Consider the following 6,000-nt stretch of genomic DNA (forward strand, 5'->3'; position numbering starts at 1 on the left):
TGTCATCTCTGCACCATCACTGTCCATATCAGGATTTTAGCCTGCCATCTCTGCACCATCACTGTCCATATCAGGATTTAGCCTGCCATCTCTAACACCATCACTGTCCATATCAGGATTTAGCCTACCATCTCTGCACCATCACTGTCCATATCAGGCTTTTAGCCTGCCATCTCTACACCATCACTGTCCATATCAGGCTTTTAACCTGCTCCTGCCATCTCTGCACCATCACTGTCCATATCAGGATTTAGCCTGCCATCTCTGCACCATCACTGTCCATATCAGGATTTAGCCTGCCATCTCTGCACCATCACTGTCCATATCAGGATTTAGCCTGCCATCTCTGCACCATCACTGTCCATATCAGGATTTTAGCCTGCCATCTCTGCACCATCACTGTCCATATCAGGATTTAGCCTGCCATCTCTAACACCATCACTGTCCATATCAGGATTTAGCCTACCATCTCTGCACCATCACTGTCCATATCAGGCTTTTAGCCTGCCATCTCTACACCATCACTGTCCATATCAGGATTTAGCCTGCCATCTCTGCACCATCACTGTCCATATCAGGATTTAGCCTGCCATCTCTGCACCATCACTGTCCATATCAGGATTTAGCCTGCCATCTCTGCACCATCACTGTCCATATCAGGATTTTAGCCTGCCATCTCTGCACCATCACTGTCCATATCAGGATTTAGCCTGCCATCTCTAACACCATCACTGTCCATATCAGGATTTAGCCTACCATCTCTGCACCATCACTGTCCATATCAGGCTTTTAGCCTGCCATCTCTACACCATCACTGTCCATATCAGGATTTAGCCTGCCATCTCTGCACCATCACTGTCCATATCAGGATTTAGCCTGCCATCTCTAACACCATCACTGTCCATATCAGGATTTTAGCCTGCCATCTCTGCACCATCACTGTCCATATCAGGATTTAGCCTGCCATCTCTAACACCATCACTGTCCATATCAGGATTTAGCCTACCATCTCTGCACCATCACTGTCCATATCAGGATTTAGCCTACCATCTCTGCACCATCACTGTCCATATCAGGCTTTTAGCCTGCCATCTCTGCACCATCACTGTCCATATCAGGATTTAGCCTGCCATCTCTGCACCATCACTGTCCATATCAGGCTTTTAGCCTGCCATCTCTGCACCATCACTGTCCATATCAGGCTTTTAGCCTGCCATCTCTGCACCATCACTGTCCATATCAGGATTTAGCCTACCATCTCTGCACCATCACTGTCCATATCAGGATTTAGCCTGCCATCTCTGCACCATCACTGTCCATATCAGGCTTTTAGCCTGCCATCTCTGCACCATCACTGTCCATATCAGGATTTAGCCTGCCATCTCTGCACCATCACTGTCCATATCAGGCTTTTAGCCTGCCATCTCTGCACCATCACTGTCCATATCAGGCTTTTAGCCTGCCATCTCTACACCATCACTGTCCATATCAGGCTGTTTTCCTCTGCTTTGCTCATTGAAACTACAACGTCAACATCCCCACTTCTAAGTGCTTGTTTAGCCAGTCCATCAACTGCCTCATTCCCCTCCACCCCCACATGGGCTGGGACCCAAGTAAATGTTATCTGTATACCCATCTGTCTCATCCTTCCATGGGTTTATAGCACCTCATAAAGCAGGTCTTGTCTGCTACGTGAGCTAAATGACTGGAGACTCATCAACACTGCACATAAATCAGAGCAAATAACTACTTGGTGAATGCACCAATTTGTAAGTCACTCTGGATAAGAGCGTCTGCTAAATGACGTAAATGTAAAAATGTACTCTGTCTGGCTTGACTTCCTCCACCCACTGCAAGGCCAACAGTATGTCCATCAGCTCTGCCGTATATACAGCCAGATGATCTGTAATACGTTTCCTGACTGCCACCCCACATTCCTGCACTACAAATGCTGACCCAGTACGCCCTGTCCTTGGATTTTTTTTAACCATCTGTGTATATGGCCACAAAATCCTGATACACAGTATCCAGACGTCTCTTAAACAAATGAAATGGTTCAACACTCTGCCTATCTTTCTGTAGTCTCTACAACTCTTCTACAACTCTTCTAGATCAACTTCTGGAGGCAGGAGTAGCCCTGGTGGATTTTCCACTGCTACTCAAATTTTCAAAATGCCTACAAGCCCCCCCCCCCCCGTACTCCCTTCGCATATCTGATCATGACTCCATTTTGCCCCTCCCTTCCTATAAGCAGAAACTCAAACAGGAAGTACCCGCGCTAAGGTCTATTCAACGCGGGTCTGACCAATCAGAATCCCTGCTTCAAGATTGTTTTGATCACGCGGACTGGGATATGTTCCCGGTAGCCTCTGAGAAAAACATTGACAAATACATGGTATACGGTGACTGAGTTAATCAAGAAGTGTATAGGAGATGTTGTACCCACTGCGACTATTAAAACCTACCCTAACCAGAAACCGTGGATAGATGGCAGCATTCGCGTAAAACTGAAAGCGCGAACCATCGCATTTAACCATGGCAAGGTGACTGGGAATATGGCCTAATATAAACAGTGTAGTTATTCCCTCTGTAAGGCAATCAAAAAGGCAAAACGTCAGTAAAGAGACAAAGGGGAGTCGCAATTCAACGGCTCAGACAAGAGACGTGTGTGGCAGGGTCTACAGACAATCACAGACTACATCGCGGACACTGACGTCTGCCCTATCACATCTGGATAAGAGGAATACCTATGTAAGAATGCTGTTCATTGACTATAGCTCAGAATTCAACACCATAGTACTCTCCAAACTCATCATTAAGCTCGGGGCCCTGGGTCTGAAACCCGCCGTATAGACAGACACAGAATCACTGGCCACTCCAATAGCAGCCGGTTACTCAACCCTGCACCTTAGAGGCTGCTGCCCTATAGACAGACACAGAATCACTGGCCACTTTAATGTGTACATACCGCTTTACTCATCTCATATGTATATACTGTATTCTATACTACTGTATTTTAGTCAATGCCACTCCGACATTGCTTCATCTAATATTTATATAGTACATAATTCCAGAATTGTACTTTTAGATTTGTGTATGTATTGTATTGTTGTGAATCGTTTTTAGATACTACTGCACTACTGCGGCAGGTAGCCTAGTGGTTAGAGCGTTGAGCCAGTAACCGAAAGGTTTTATTTTTATTTATTTGATATATTTCACCTTTATTTAACCAGGTAGGCCAGTTGAGAACAAGTTCTCATTTACAACTGCGACCTGGCCAAGACAGAGCAAAGCATTGCGACACAAACACAGAGTTACACATGGGACAAACAAACATACAGTCAATAACACAATAGAAAAGTATTCTCCGACAGGTTGCTAGATCGAATCCCTGAGCTGACTAGGTAAAAATCTGTTGTTCTGAACAAGGCAGTTAACCCACTGTTCCCTGGTAGTTCGTCATTGTAAATAAGAATTTGTTCTTAACTGACTTGCCTAGCTAAATAAAGGTTAAATAAAATAGATACTACTGCACTGTTGGAGCTAGGAACACAAGCATTTTGCTACACCTTCAATGACCAATAATATTTGATTTAAATCTCAGGTGCCACCTACTGCTGCTGTGCCCTTAAGCAAGGCACTTGACCCATAATCTGATCCAGGGGGAAACAAACCACACATACCTTCATAAAATAAATGAAGTTGTATTGGTATTAGTTTTGTAAATACATGAAATCCTGCAAGTCACTGCCATGATTATGAAACTGTAATTTAACAATTATTGAACTCCAAAGATATTCTGAAATTTGTCCTGTGTTTTAATGGTAAGCTTATGGTTGATAACTTGTACAGCGAAGTGAACTTTGGTTCTGTAATTTCCTGCACCACAGACAGATGGCATGGTTGCATGCTTGTTAACATTTCAGCATTGAAACCTTATGGTTCCCAGTAAAATACGGGAAATTCAAAATTTGACATTTATTAAGATCACAAAGTTAAACTTGACCTTTGCCCTAAAAAGTGTTTCTGTCTGCCCCTGAATTAAGAGAGAGTAAGTGTTGAACAAGTGCTCTACTTACTAGTTAAAAGTCGATAACTCAGTTTTACACGACTCGTCAAATCTTATCCCACTGAGGTGTGGTCTTAATTTATATTTCAGCATATAGAATGATTTATAAAGCATTTATAAGCATATAGAAACATTTATAAGAATTTACAAAGGGTTATTCATTAAAGTTATTATACAGTGTTACCCGAAAAAGAACCTCTCCAATCCAGATTGCTCTTGTTGTTTTGTAGTGGACCGTTAACCCTTTTGATGAATGGAAACCCATATTTGATTTGTTGATCATGACATTTTTTGAAAGCAACAATTAGGAGGTTACATTGGTTTGGAAAAATAAATGGAGAAATAGTTCTCCATGTGTCATTGATGGAAGAATGTATTTTACCATGTCAACATATTCCTCAATGGGATATCGTAATCCACTCAAAACATTATTAAAATGTAATTTTTTGTGACGCTAACGCCAAACTAAATCAAATCAAACTTTATTTGTATAGACTTTACCGTGAAATGCTTACTTACAAGTCCTTAACCAACAATGCAGCTCAAGAAAAAGAAAATATTTACCAAGTAGGCTAAAATAAAAAGTAATGATAAAAAGTAACACAATAAGAATAACAATAATGAGGCTATATACAGGGGGTACCGAGTCAGTGTGCAGGGGTACAGGTTAGTAATGAGGCTATATACAGGGGGTACTGAGTCAGTGTGCAGGGGTACAGGTTAGTTGAGGTAATCTGTACATGTAGGTGGGGGCGAAGTGACAATGTAAATTGTCCGGTGGCGATTTTTTTGAATTGTTCAGCAGTCTAACGGCTTACGGGTAGAAGCTGTTGAGGAGCCTTTTGGTCCTAGACTTGGTGCTCCGGTACCACTTGCCGTTCGGTAGCAGAGAAAACACTGTACGATATGACGCAAATGAAAGATTTGTATTTCACAGTGAAAAGGATCACTATACTTGGGGGTTGATGTGCCGAATGGCATCATGTTGTGGATGCTACAGTGTACAGCATTGCTATATTAGTAGCTGTAGTGCCAGTTTAATGTATAGCACCAGTATAGCCTTGACGTGAAAACGACCTAATATGACGACAAGCAGTAATATGTTTATGTGCATAGTATACACATGTTCTGAAGCCCTTACACATTGTTGACATTGCAGTCATTCAAGCTGATTGCATGTAGAGAGTCCACACCTTACCATGTTTTACCCAGAAAGGTATCATTTACATTTACATTTACGTCATTTAGCAGACGCTCTTATCCAGAGCGACTTACAAATTGGTGCATTCACCTTATGATATCCAGTGGAACAACCACTTTACAATAGTATCAGTCTCTGCTGTGTACATTATCACTAAGTTTAGTGCATTTTTTAAAGAGGAAGTAGGAGAAAGGGAAAAAAACATTAAATGTTGTGTAATTACATGCATTGAGGGGATGGACATTGATTCCATGTTAAAAGCCACTACATTAATGTCCAACAACTCAATACTGTCAACCTGATCTCTGACACAGGAACCTGTGAAGCATAGTGTACGTACATTGTGTATTGATTTGTGTCGTCAAATCTTTTATGATCTTTCACGGCACAAATTGACAAAGCAGTTATTGTTGGGGGTTAACTGCCTTGCTGAAGGGCAGATTTTTCCGCCTTGCCGGCTTGGGGATTTGAACCAGCAACCTTTCGGTTACTGGCCCGACACTCTTAAGCACTAGGGCCAACTGCCGTAGACCTATAGGTCCTGAATCAGTATTAACAGTTCTTATCTACAAGTAGGATATCTACAATTAGCCTATGTTTCCCTGACTTGTATTATATTTATAAGATATATAACACATACAAGATGCATATCCTAAACCTGGCCATAGCAAATTAGGAAAACCAAAACGTGCACACGGGGGCCAGGAGCGAGTTTGGGAAACCCTGTTGT

This window comes from Salmo salar, chromosome 01, assembly GCF_965601325.2.
Source record: "Salmo salar chromosome 01, fSalSal1, whole genome shotgun sequence".
In the NCBI taxonomy this organism is placed as follows: Eukaryota; Metazoa; Chordata; class Actinopteri; order Salmoniformes; family Salmonidae; genus Salmo; species Salmo salar.